The sequence below is a fragment of the Dromaius novaehollandiae genome, chromosome 23 (genome assembly GCF_036370855.1).
Source record: "Dromaius novaehollandiae isolate bDroNov1 chromosome 23, bDroNov1.hap1, whole genome shotgun sequence".
Lineage (NCBI taxonomy): Eukaryota > Metazoa > Chordata > Aves > Casuariiformes > Dromaiidae > Dromaius > Dromaius novaehollandiae.
In genome coordinates this window covers 3524706-3539058 of record NC_088120.1, presented here as the reverse complement: position 1 = coordinate 3539058, position 14353 = coordinate 3524706, and positions in this window count along the sequence as shown.

The window sequence follows — 14353 nt, the reverse complement described above, 5'->3', positions numbered from 1 at the left end:
GAGGGAGGAAAGATGCCTCTTCCTCCTGGATGAGCCGAGAGTGAACCAGGTTTCCAAATCCAAAGGGCTGATTTTGATGCCTTCTCTTTGGACAGATGCTTGTTTCACCACCCAGAACTGTAGTGCACTGACCCTCAATACTCTGTGCTGCATGTATGCACTGCCCTGTGTTGTAACGCTTACACGCACTGAGCACAGCACGCTTTGCCAGCTGAAATGCAGCAGGACTGAGCAGTCAACTGAGGAAGGACAGTCATACATGCCCACAGGTTGAATTTACCAGCTTGAGAAAACAAGGAAAGCCACAGCAAGAAAATGCATTGGAATCCCTCATTTCCTCAGAGGTGATGGTATCAGCACATCCACTAATTACTGGCGATTCATCAGGGGCAATGATATTAGGAGCCGTATTATTTAACAGTAAAAACAGCATTTCCACACTCTGTTCTCTTCTTTTGAGAAGTGATAACAGCTTCAGAGCTAATCCAGTCTGTCTCCTAATGTGGCTCAGGTGCCAGCCTGGATGTGGTCCTCACGGTGATGTGTCCGCTCTCACACCAGCAATACATGCAGGGCAGCAGACCTCACTATCTCCCCATCATCTGCCAATATTTGGTTGAATTGTTTTTTCCTTTGAAAATACCTATTATTAGCAGTGTCAGGAGAAAATAATTAGCAATGCAGTCCTTGTGGGAGCATTTGGCTAAAGCACTAGGATTTGGGATTTACAATGTTATTCACCTCTCAAACTCTCACTGAAAAGCAGGGACCTTCTGTCCTTGCAGCCTCCCTGGACATGGGACTTTGGACACGCTCTTAGGCATGGACTGGCAGGACATGTTCCAGCTGAGGCAGCTGCATCACTCCAGGAACCCCTGAAAGCCTCCCCAAATGCTTTTCTCTGTTTGAAGATCCAGCAAAGCCAGCTACAGGCAGGCTGCTGCTGAGCACAGCTATGCCGTTCCCCGCTCCTTCCTGCCCATGCAGGCTGCTGCTTCCCCCCTCAGCACCACTCTTATGATCCCTACAGAGCCAGTTCAGGCATCTCAATGATAAAAGTTTAATCCTATCCAAAAAAAGTGAAATGTTTTCTGCTGGTTTGGCTCCTGCCCTGACTCATGGCAGAAGCAGATCAATATGTGTTTCAGTGCAAGGGAATGGACAGAAGAACCAACCGGTGGTGGCAAGAGGTTAAGCTGGCCTGGCTGAAACCTCGCACGGTATCCCTAGGCCAAGGGACAGGACTGCTTTCAAGAGTGCTTGATGAGCAGTAAGAGGGCCAGAAATGCTAATTGGGTGCCATTGGTTCATTTGGATTGAAAATGCTGTGTAAGACTAGTTCTGATTGGTTACTTTGTCTGCCAACAGTACAGTACATTCTTAGCTGATTGCTTGTGTTTTGCATTCTGTACTCTTTTGCATTTGCTCTTTGCAAGGTTTCAGTGTTCCTGTTTGTGACACACTCACCAAAAGCACTTATTGAACTAGCTTCATTGAGTGTTTGGCTGCTGAAAATTCTGGATTGCACTTGAAAGTCTAGCAAAAATCTCAGCTTATCCTACAGCTTATCCTACAAATTATAAAGGATTGTTTAATAAATCATAGGATCATTTAGGTTGGAAGGGGTTGGAAGGGACCAGCCATAATAGTTTGCTCAGGACCTCGTCTAGTCAAGAGTTCTTGAGAGGCCAGTTCATCTACATGGCCACTGACTCAAATGACAGAGAAAACATTCAGATATCCAACCCAAAATTTGTGATTTTTGGCTCTACAACCTTCAGCCCACATTCAAAAGTATATATTCAACTCCAATTACTACTACCAAAATTCTCCAGAAGAGGAATCTTCCCCTGGAAAATCAATGGATGATGTCACCTAACGAAGCCATTTGAGAACTTCTCTGAATATGTTTGAAAAGTCCTAAGAAGTGGAAGAAGGGGCCACCCAGGACACCATCAGGCTTCCTGGTGTCCTTCTTTTTTCTGAGAAACAAATGCAACATTTTGACTTGGTGAAGATGATATTGGGAAGATTCGTATGCATGGGGGAGTAGAAGGGTGTGTATGTAACCATGAAGAAATAGGATCATGTTCTGAGGGAGGCAGTGAAGGGCCAATGTGGACAGTAGTTTTGCAGGTAATGTCAGTTTTCACATAGCCCTGTTTATCAGATAAACCGTGCCTCACAGAAAGGTAGCACAAGTTCCCTTCTTTGGCAGGTGCTTAAATGCTATTCCCAGAATAACCAGAACACATTTTCACCCAGGTCCAGGTTGCAGGTCAGTCTGCAGCCAGGTCCAAAGAAAATACATCAGAGTCAGCTAGTAACACCTGTCCTGGGGTGGAAGCAGTCAAGGCTCCTAAGGTCTCCAGAATCACAGTTATTCCCTCCACCTGATCCTGTATCTCATCCCATCCTCTTCTGCTTCTGCCTTCTTCAGCTGTTTTACCTTAACATGCCAAGGAAATGCAATTCCAGCCTCACAGTCCTGTGCTAACAGGCAGTTTTACTAACTGTCAGCTGTGTGGGACTGCTGAGACCAGCTGGGCTTTCCTCATTAGTCTGCAACCCTTTGCCACGAAGGCAGACAGTGTAGCATATGAATCATGTTGTATCTTCAGCCATCGCTGCATGCAAAATGGCTTCAATTTGCCCAGACTGAAGCATCTATAAAGTAAATTTCAACAGCTCAAATACAGCCACGGAAACTGCTCCAGGAGGAGCTGAAGTATGCCCTACCAGTGCTTCTGTTTCCGCTGAGTGTACAGGGACCCTAGACACTTGCCTTAGGCTGAGTAAAGTCTAACCACTCTATCTGCCTATCCCCAGCTCTCCTCCACTGAACACCAGTTGCTAAATTACATCCCAGGAAATATGTGTTGCAACTATTTAAAATAACAAAACTGTACAGAGAGGCCTGTAAAAGCCTTTCCTTTACCGCTTCTCCAGCACCAAGGATGGTTTTGTTATTTTCTTTGCTGAAGAAATCACCAATACCACCTCAGTTCTGCCCAGAGAAACTTTTGAGGTCTAGGAAAGTCCCCAGTTTCCTGCTGAGCCAGGCACAGCAGGGTAATGCTCACATTTTCCTAAGGATTTAAACTCACTGGAAGAACTTTGGTTTGAAAGTGCTCTCTGTATGTCCATTTTGTGTTTCCTACATTGCTAATGAAGGGAATGAAAAGCAGAGTGGGATTATTTTGACTCATAGCTATCCCATTTAATTTTTCAAGATACAAAATATGGGCTATAATACACATGTTTTAAAGCTGAAGCTTTAAAAGAGGCAGCTGTAAAAAGAAGTGACAAGGGAACATAGCAAACAGAAAACAGTGTTACTTTTCACTTAAAAGAAAGCAAAACTTGCTAGAATGTACAACTAGCTGCTCGAGGGCCAAATGCTTGAAAGTCACAGGTCATCAACTATTTGAGACATGATAGAAGCTGAAATTAAGGGTAAATCTGGGCTGCTTTGAATCAAATGGCAGAAGTCCTCTGAAGACCTCTGGTAGCACAGGGTGTGGGTCAGTGCCCTTTCTCAATTAGACGCCAAGAATTTTCCAACCTGGCTAAGGGGCTTTGATCTCTTGGTGATCAGTGAAGTGTAAAGGGACCAAGAAGACACTGAAAGAACTGGGTCTGGGCAGCTCCAAAACACATCCTAGTGTACAGATTTTTAATAAAAATATTAAGCTTGGTCTCAACAAACGGAAATGTCTGTGTGTAAAAGCACTAGAAGAAACACTAGGGCAAAGACCTGGTGTTGCACTGATCATCAAGGAATGACATCAGTAAACACTGAGGAAAGTGCCATTTGTATCAAAACCACATGCAGATGAGTTCAGCAGATGACCTGCACTCCAGTAGCACGAGGATGGCATCAAGGTATATCACGTCACATATACCATTCCTCTTCCCGTTACCCTGACAGGAAGCCAGGCTGCAGCTATAAGATATCCCAAATGAGGAAGCGTGGGGGTGTGAGAGTTAGATTGGGCAGAATCAATTTAGACAAGCTAAACATAATAAAAATCCCATTCCCTTGCCTCAGGATCTCAAGCTGAGTTTTGTCACATCATTCTTCAACATGAGGAGATCAGGTCTCCCAGCAGGAGGAAAACCTGAGGTAGTGCGGGCAGGGGTCTGGACGGCAGCAGTGTGGTGGTGGAGCTGCATGGCAGGGCTGGTATACGGCAGTTCTCCTGGGTTTCTTGGCTATGGCAGCAAGATTACCAGATCATCAGAGAGATCTGGGGCTGATCTGGAATCTGAGGCTGCCCCTCTAGCTGGGCAGAGGAGGTACCTCCCCGACACTGGCGGCCCTGCGGATGTTACCTGTCCTGGCTTCCCGAACCACCTCCCTGCGCACCAAGAGCTCATTCATGAAGCATCTACTGTGCTGATCTCCTGTGTCTTGGAGGTAAATCTCAATGGGTACAGGCTTCTAGCGCTTCCAGCACCAGATTTTCTTGGTCCTTATGGATGGCACAAAGCAAGGCTTGTGCTCTCGTTTGGTACCTAGAGGTGCTTCGTTGTACCCTGTTCTGGGCAGTGCAGTACATAACAAGGTCCTTCCCCTCCCAGCATGGGGCACTGGGCAGACTGGACACTTTAAAGGGAAAATTAAGCAGTAAATTCTTACATCTCTTGAAGCAGAGAAAAAATGTTCTCTTGGAATGATTTCCTGAGCCTCAGCATGGCAAGCGATTTTTTTTTCCTGACATTTTGAAATAGCAGGATTTCTTTTTGACATTTTCAGAATGATGCTTTTTACATTTTTTGCCATCAAATGATATTTTTAATTAAAAATTGATCTAAATGGAAAGTGAACTGCATCAACAAAAGAAACAAATAAGCCCCCTCTCTCCCTCCACTTTTGCATTCATCCTGACACTCACCTGGAAGGCAAACTTTGTGTTTGCAATCAAACAGTAGGGTTTCAATCCTTGAAGGTTTTGCTTTTTCTCCAGTCTGTATCCATTGGTCCAGTAAAAAGTATTTCCTCTCCCTACAGCCCTGTACTACATACAAGCCACTCAGCAGTTGTTGCACAGAGTGGGATTTTCTAGGAAATAGGTATATTGAGTTTATAGCCACAGAAGTACTGTGTATCACACATAACATTTGCCTGCTGCAACATATCTCATTTCTACCGTGATTCTGGTTCCAGGGACAGTTGCATTAACATTCCTAGTAAAAGGAACTGCTGTGTCCCTCTTCTTTTTGTCACCTCTTTCCCTCACTTCCTCATGAGAAAGCTGCCTGTGCAGTCATGGTGCCTCCCTGCCATCACGTTGCATCCTCCTAGACCCAGGGTCACTGAGCCCTGCTAGATCAGGACGAGGTTAGGTGAGAAAAGCCAGAGCACTGCAGAGGGATACAGCCCTTTTTACTTTGTTGGGATCAGACCAAAGGCAAGGCATCCACAGCTTTCTGAGAGAGACGTTTGTCAGTGAAGATCTTGGTGCTTCATTGCTCAGTGTCAGAAAGTGCTGAGTCTTGCAGAACAGCTTTCTAGTGGAAGAGAAACCTCTGATGCAACATTTGGATCTATATTTGTGCATGAATAGGAAAGTTCATCTGCTCTATGTATAGAAAACCTAGATGTATCATGCATGTCATCTGTTTTTCTGTATGTGTTTGCATACCCACCGTGACGAACAGGCCATGCTACAAGCAGAGCCATCCCTTCTCCTAGACATCCTAGTCTAATGTCTAATGTCTGGTTCCCATAGCAGCCCAATCCCACAAGAGAGAAGAGCCAATACACTCAATCTCCCAAACATGTCTACATCTAACCCTGCATAACACACTATGTGCAAACATTACCTAGAGCTCATCAGGCAGCAGGACATTTTTGACTTTCTGGTCAATCCAAGAAACTGGCAGAAAATTCAACCTAGGCTGAAGTGAAAATAAAAATGTAAGACGTTTTTTAATTTTTGAAAAAATCCAGGGTATTTTTCTTTACTCATAATTAAATGTTTAGCTGGTATTTTGGAGTTATTCAGCCTTTGACTTTAATTGCTTGCATTAGACATTGGGTCAATGCTTACATGAAGCTGCTGTTTCTAAGCCAGATGTTGAACATTTTCCTTTGGAAAAAAAATGCACCAAAATTTTTCCCAATTTGGCTTCTTATGGGGTTAGGATTTAGACTACATTTTAAATGGAATTAATAAAATATTATGCAAAACATAAAATGTATTTTAATTCCATTTAAAGCCCTAATTTCACAAGTATTCCAGTGGTAATCAGGTTACTTTTCAGCCATTCACATGACCCATCAGCCTGCCTTTAATGAAGTGCTGGTACAATTTTTGTGCCACACAATGAGATAGATTCAGGATTTCCTTCTTTTTTCCTGTGTTATTTTTAATCTGGATTGTGACACAACCAAGGAAGAGGGTGGTGTTGCTTACGGTGGCATTGCTGCTAAATATACTGCTCCTGAAATGACACCTTAGTTGTATTGTGCAGGTGCTTCAGACGTAAGCCTGCGACTGAGGCCTGAAAGAGAAGAGTGGTGTCTACCAAGAGCCCTGGAGAAAGGAAGCCCAGAGCAGAAGGGATATTCTCTTCGCAGAGAAGTGGAAAATGTATAAAAGGGACTGATGGGAAGGCTCAAAAATGTAAGAACACTGGAAATGCCCGATGGGGTCAGATAAACGGGCCATCCAGCCCAGGGCTCTGTCTCCAACAGCAGCAAGAGCAGATGCTACTTGCAGGGTGTGTGTGAGCCTGGCCACTTGCTGTGCTCCCCTCCCGATGTATGCCCCCAGCATCCATGACCATTGCATATGGGACAATGGAGGAGACATCTTGCATCCTCTAGCATCCATTCATGGACCTGGTGCCCATGGATTTGTCCAGTTCCTCTCCAAACCTACTGCCACCACCTTCTCCCACAGCCTCCTGGGGCAGCCAGCTCCAGCAGTTCACGACATGCTGCATAAAGAACTTCTTCTTATCTGTTTTAAACCATTCTCCAACTGGTTTTCAAGTGCTTTCAGTTCTAGTACAACAGGATTTGGTGAGCAGCTCTACTTTCAGCACATCCACTGCCTTCGGGATTTATAAACCTTGATTACATCCCCTCTCTCCCTTTCTCTATCCAAATTGAATTTTAGACTCTCCTCAGAAGGCAGCTGTACCATTCCCTAGACCATTTTAGTCTTTCTCCATTCCTTCTCGAGATGCAGAGACCAGAACCTCAAGGTTTAGGTATTGAAGATGTGGGTGTAACAAGACTTTGTATACAGTAAGGTGATACGTCCTGTCCTATTCTCAGTGTCCTTCCTGATGATGCTCAAAATTTTATTGGCTTTTTCAGTGCCACTGCACACTGAATTGATGATGTCAGTGATGTTCCCAGGATCTCTCCCCTGAGTTATAACTGCCTGTTCCCAGCTCTGCATTGCATAGACATGGTCTAGATGATTTTTCTCTAGATGAATTCCCTTATATGCAGCTACACTGAAGCTCATCTGCCACCTGTATGCCCACTCTCAGCTTTGTGAGGTCCTTCCAGAGATCACTGTAGCATTAAACTATTCAAAACAGCTTAGACACAATCATATGCATTCTGTTTTATGACATTTGTAGTCATGTCTCTTAAAATAAAGTTGAGGAAGTTTTAAGGTTCTAATAATATAAAAGGACAAATCAGGCCTCTGAAAAAGTTCTGGAGCAAGTGGTCACCATAACCTATTCAGTGTTAGGATGCAAATCTCTCCTCTGAAGAAAAGAGCAGGCTCTATTTAAGAATTGTTTGTTGGACAGCAAAGACCAAGTATGTGCTGGGAAATTCAATCTAAAAAGTGGAAATCACTGGGGAAAGGATCTTTGGAGCATCCGGAAGGGCCATTGGGAATTTCACACTACAGGGTCAGCTGGAGCAGGGAGGAGGTCCTGCTGTCCAGTAAGTGCAGTCACTGAGCTTGTCATCCACAGTGAGCAGGGTAATAGTGTAGGATGTGGGAAGCAGTCGAAACAGTTTCCTCGGCCGGGGGGGGGGAGGGGGGGGGAAGAACAGAAAAGATGGCTTTAAATACTACAGCTGTTCTTTGGAAGGTGAGCAATCACTCCTCTCATCACAGATTACCTTCTTTATCTTCCTGTTCCCCTATCTTCTGTTGCTTTGTTAAGATACTTGCATCATCATTCCCAAGCACACAGATGTAGATCGCAGAGTTCCCAGACAGCTGAGCTGATTTTCTTGCTGCAGACATGGGGCAGTGCTTAGATTTGAAAATACCAATTTATAACCAAAGAAACTCAACATACACAAAACCATGCTGGGATTTTTTGAGGGAAAATATTATCAGTTCAGTTAGCCTCAGAATGAATCAATATCAACCAAATGTCTGAGTTCTATAAAAAATGAATACTTAGAAAAATCCTACAAGGTCTATTAATACAGAGACACCACTGTTGGCTCAGAAAGTCCATGAGTTACAAATTTTTGAAGACTGGGATTGCTCTGTGGAAGACTTGGTATTTGTGCGCCCTATTCTCATGCTCTTCCTTAGGCATCGGCTTTTGGACGCATCCTGGGACAGCGGACCTTTAATCTGTACCATTGCTCTCCTGTACTTTTGCAAACTGTGGCTCTGATCCACAGTCCCACCTACAGTCTGTGCAGCACAGGAGCCCAAGGTCACTTATAAATGTGCATTCATTTAATTATCATCTGTTTAATCCCCTTGGAGTCAATGGCTGGATCTACCTTGTCCAGCTAAGGCCTCAGTGACACCCTTATAGGAAAATCCTTTATTTCTCCATGTTGTTTAGCTTGTAGACAAAAGACGTAGGGCTCTTCCTGTGATGGTTGTCCTGCTGGAAGGAAAAACCTCAGACCTGCTTAGACCCTATGGCTCTCACTGCGTGGGGGAAGACTGCCACTTGGCGCACTCTAATACTTATGCCATAGTGCTGCATGACCTGGCCCATGGTATGGCCCAGCATCATCACCCCCTCAGGTACAGTGTTTTTCCAACACTGTCTCCTTTACAGTAACATGGCGCTGCCATACCCCACCCTCTGCTTGGACATCACCGTTCAACTGAGCAGAAGGACCAGAAACCAAGTTCCACGTAAGTTAAAGAAACTGAAAGCCAGTAGGAAGATCACTGTGGCACTGGGGACAAACCACACAGGAGTTCCTTAACAGAAAGGCTGTGGTGTGACTTAAGGCCATGCTATGCCAGTTTCAGAGGAGGAGGAGAACATTATCACCTCTCCAACCCCTCCGGGGTGTCTCCGGAGGGCCTGCCAGCCCAGCATCCAACATCCGCATGACGGCAGAGTCCCGTGGACAGAGGCAGGCACCAGACCAAGAAGTATTTTGGATAGCCAGAGTCAGGACACCAGCTCAGACAGGATCACCATCTGCCTTTCTTCAGGGGCAGACCCTCAGTTTACCCCTTGGCCCAGGGCTGCTGACGACTCCAGTGGATCTGCCAGGCTGAACTATCTGTCTCTAGGCACCAGCCCCATCCTCTCCCACTGCCAGGCAGCCAGGTCTCCACTACCAACTGCTTGTTGCCATCTCCACTACTAACTTTTTGCTGCAAGGCTCAGCTTTAAGCTCCACACCACTGCTGGTGTGCATGCGTGACTTTGTGGCCAGCTGCTGCCGCAGTCACTTTTCAGGCTGCAGTGTTGCTGTGTGATGACCAAGAGCAAAAACACCAGTGCGACTTTCTGTGGATCTTCTCTGGATGAGGGGGGACCTGAAAGAGTGATCCCTGTGTGTGTGTGTGTGTGTGTGTGTGTGTGTGTGTGTGTGTGTGTGTGCGTGTGCGTGCATGCAGCTAACGAGCACAGCTCTGTGACCTTTTGGGGCTGAGCTCTTCCTTCAGCCTCAACCGACACAGCCCTTGCTTTGAGGGTACTGTATGTTCATACAGTTCCTAATAATCAAATTAGCAAGCTGTGGCTGCCCAGCAACTGCCCATGCCCTGCATAGCTGCTCCCCCAGTGACAGCGTGGAGCTGTGAGGGCAGGAGTGACAGCCTTGACTTGAGCGTGCATCTGCAATGCCTGTGGCCAGGAGTGGGGTGGAGCCCTGCCCACCCAGCAGAACAGGATGGAAGGAGTGAGCACCTCCACGGCACCCAGAGGGATGCCCTTTGAGAATACTCATCCCTTCCAGGAGGACAGTGTCTGGAGCGTGCAGAGTTCTACTACCCAGCTCCCTGGTAAACATAAGGAAGCAAGAGCACAACCAGAATGTAAGGGGAACAAACACTGGAAAGGGCATCGCAGTCCATACATCTCTCCCGCGTAGCCACACAGCTACAAGACCAGTGGCCAGTCTTCAGGAGTCCTGTACACATGACCCTGTGATTCCATCTTTCACCTGCACACATAAGGAGTCCTGTACACATGACCCTGTGATTCCATCTTTCACCTGCACACAGGCTAGAGGGGCACCCGCAGTTCCCCTCATTCATGATGGATATCTGATCCACAATGATAGAGCATGCAGAAGTAGGTCATGGGGTTGAAAGCGAATGATGCTGGGAATGAGGACTGGTCGAGGGGCCCGTCAGCTGCCCAAGGGCTGCAGAAAATCTCTTGGAGGGGGAAATAAGGTCTTTTTCCATTGATACTGTCAGCTGAAGGGCAGGATGCCTACTTACACTCATAGACATAGCAGAGCGCTCCAAGCAAGGGGCTAAATCCTGGAAGGGCAGAGATGTCCAGGAGCCCTCCATCTGGTTTAGCGCACTGCCATGGACAGATGCAGATCTAGAAAATCCTGCTTTATTTCTACTAGCCTGAAAAGCCAGCCCAGAAAATGACTTGCATTAAGGATCCTCTCTCTGAGTTATCAGTCCCGGGTTGAGGAAGGGCTCCCAGATCATGAGATTTGATGGACTTTGCAGGACTCCAGAGGCCCTCAGAAAAGAGTGCAGGTCTCTGCCTCTGCTCTGTGATATCCTGTGGCTAAGCTCAACTGGCCCTAGTATGGAAAACTGCAAAAATACATCCTTGCCATAGACTTTGCCTGATAACCTTTGGGAAAGATAATATCCTCCTCTCAGTCCTTGGTGATGGAAAATACTGTTTGTTCTAGTGAAAGTTGTTACTATCTGGTTTATTAGTGGGTATTTTTGTGTCTGAGACAGAAAAGAGGCCTCTGAGATCAGAAGAAACTGAATCCAAAGTCCAGCTCTTTAAGGACCCTCTGGGCAGGCAAAGAGTTCTCCAGAAACCTTTTTATAATTTCTATTCTCTCTTCTCTCCTCCCTTTGTTTTTTATTTTTAAAACTAATTAGTCTGGTTTTTTTAGCCAAAAAACAACTTTTTTTTTTTTTTTTTTTTGAGTGTGAAGACTTTTTGTGCTCTTTGGTGAGGTCTGTATAAGGAGACCATCTTGTCAGAGCCACATCACAGCTGAAGCCAGACTTGAATCCCACCAGAGGGTTGAGGAAAGGGGAGATCAGAAAGTGTCAGTCACACTCCCTGGGCACTTGTTGGGGCCACGTGCATCCCTGTGCAGGGTTAGCACAGGCCAGAAATGCATGGGCAACTGGGTATTCTTCTGTGGCAGCAGCATTGCAGGACAAGGAGGGGAGGCAGCCCCCAAAGACCACACTGAGGGAAGAGCTCAGGAGATAGCAAAGCTGGACTGTCTGAGTCTGAAATTAGCCACTGAAAAAGTATTCCCAGTGTTAAGCAGGGAACAGAGCCAGCAGTGAGCAGGCAGGGATGGATAGAAAGGCCAGAAGAGATGCAATGTGGCAGGGGAGACCCTGTGACACCCTGCCACCAACCTCCTCATCCTTTCAGCCAGCCTTGGCAGGTGCTGCCCCCCGTCCCTAGTGGCTGGCGGGCTGGGAAGTGCTCTGTTTCTCTGGGCAGGCAAATTCTGCAGCTGGGCCGACAGGGATGTGGAATGGCCTTGTGGCTCCCCTGACAGGAGAAACTGTCCCAGGAAACGGGTTGGCACCGCCTGTTCCAGGAAAACCTGGGGCAGAGCATGCTTCAGCTCCCAGCTCACTGCTCTACTCCCATAGAAACTCAGCCAGCCAGATCTGGTGGGAGCCACTCTCAGCTTTCACTCCATGTGCCTGGATAGGCTTATGCAGCCCACAGTCTGCAAACATGATTTCAGAGTGACTGGATCTGCCTAAGCTATAAAATGTCTGGCTGATCCTACCTTTCTAGATAGACTGATCTCTCTCACTAGGTGCTAAGTATGTAGTGCCAATAAGAAGGTAACACACCCCAATCTGGGCCTAATTGGTCATCTGGGATGTTCTCTGCCATAGCAGAGCTGAGATAAACCTAGATCCCATATCAAAGATGTCCTATTTTGCATAAGAAACATGCTCATAGGCAGATAGGATAAATTAAAGAAGTGAGGCAGCTTGCAAATCCGCTAGCTATAAGACCTTTCCCAGCCTCTTCCATCGAGTGAGTCAGAGCACGTGGACTGAAGCCTGTGTCAGGCATCACCAAAGAGCACAGCAAGAAGTGAAGGCTAACATGTTCTGCCCAACAAAACTGACTGATAATTTAGATGAATGTCATGTGGTCTGTGCTGAAAAAAACCTCCAAAACATAAGAAAAAAGGGGCAGTATGACTGGGATTTTCAAAGGCTTTAAAAGAGCTGGAGGTTATGGTTCCATTAACTACATGCAAACTTCAAGTCCTGGAAAACAGCCAACAGGCTGGAATTCAGTTGCTTAGGCTGTTAGTGGGGTATGAGTGACCATCTCCAGGTTTCTAAAGAGCAAGGTCAATTAGGTAAAATTGTTTTCACACTGGGGGTGGCAAAGCACTGGAAGAGCAGCCCAATGAGGTTGTGGAGGCTCCATCCTTGAAGATATTCAACACTTAAGGTCCTCAGCAACCTGATCTAACTTCAGAATTAACCCAACTTCAAGGCTGATCCTGCTTTAGGCAGGAGGGTGGATAAAATGAACCCCTGAGATCCTTTACAACCCAAATTATTCTATAATTCTGTATTTCACATATAATTCTGTATAATTCATGTATAATTCTGTAATTCACATACAACTGTAATGAATGAGCCACTGAGGTTTTAACTGAAATCTCAAGGGGTTGCTCTGGGAGGAATACAAGCCTGTGATGGAAGTTGCTTTGTATTTTTTTTAACCTGGTGGTGTTCCACAAAGCATTGCCATCTCTCATGGCTCTTCTCATGCCAGGGCCCTCTCCCCAGGGGTCTTTCCTCAGCAGACCCCTCAAATATAGCTGTTTGCAACTCTTCATATGAAGTTTAGCACATCCGACAACATGTTGGCTTGCACTTCTCCCACTGACAGTAAATGCAGCTAGAACTGGCTTTTAGAAATGAGTTATTCTGCATGGTGAAGAGTGATTAAAATACAGCATTTCTGTAAATTGGTCATTGTATAATTAGAAGCTTAAGGTCATGTATTTTTAATATAACAGATGTAGTCATCTTCATCTTTCCATTTAATAGTAGCATTACAGGAATTGCAGGAATAGCAGAATTACACAGGAAAAATAAATGGGTTCTGAGGAATATTCAGTGAATTGGATGTTGCAAATATTCTCCCGCATTGAAATTGTATAAATCCCCCACTGAGTCACCATCGGGCTTCACCCCCATGTGGACAGCTCTCAGGATAAGGCAAGGAAGGACAGTCCCACTTCTACCAGCTGTTGTAGGTTTTGGCTGTGTTTCACAAAGAGGTGAAAATCCAACTTTTTCTCTCGGATATATTCTGATGAACTCTAAGAATAAGGCAGCAATTTTGAGTCAGGTGGAGGTGAGAACAGAACTCGCTTCTTTAAAGTGATGGATCCCACATATGTCACCAAACAGTCTCTGAGCCATGTAAATGAAAGGCAAGTCTTGTTGTGGCTCACAATAATCCTACACCCTGACCTCTTTTGCCATCAAAACCTCTCACACTGAGATTTATGAATCTACTACACCTCTTATGCTTCAAATTGTCTATATTTAAGGCAGATAAAAAAGTTTCTATTTTAATTTCAGAGCTGTGGTTCCACTGATATGTCAGCCAGGGTGGCTTAAAACTGGGAATTTCTAAGACATCCTACGACCACCAAGTACGTGCATGTGGCCTGTTTTTCACCAGTAATGATAACAGGACCCCAAATGACTAATTCTGTCACCCCACGCCCCCCATCTTGTACAGGTCTAAAGTGAGATGAACCCGCCCTTGGTATTCAAAGGCCAGCCTAAACTGTGCTGATAGCCATGGTAGATTTACCAGTACTGACCCTATACGGGTCAGCTTTAACACAGTGTGACCGGTTTCTTCCAGTGCTTCCCACTCACTTCTGGACCAGATGTGGATATGCTGCTGCTGCAGAGCCAGTGGA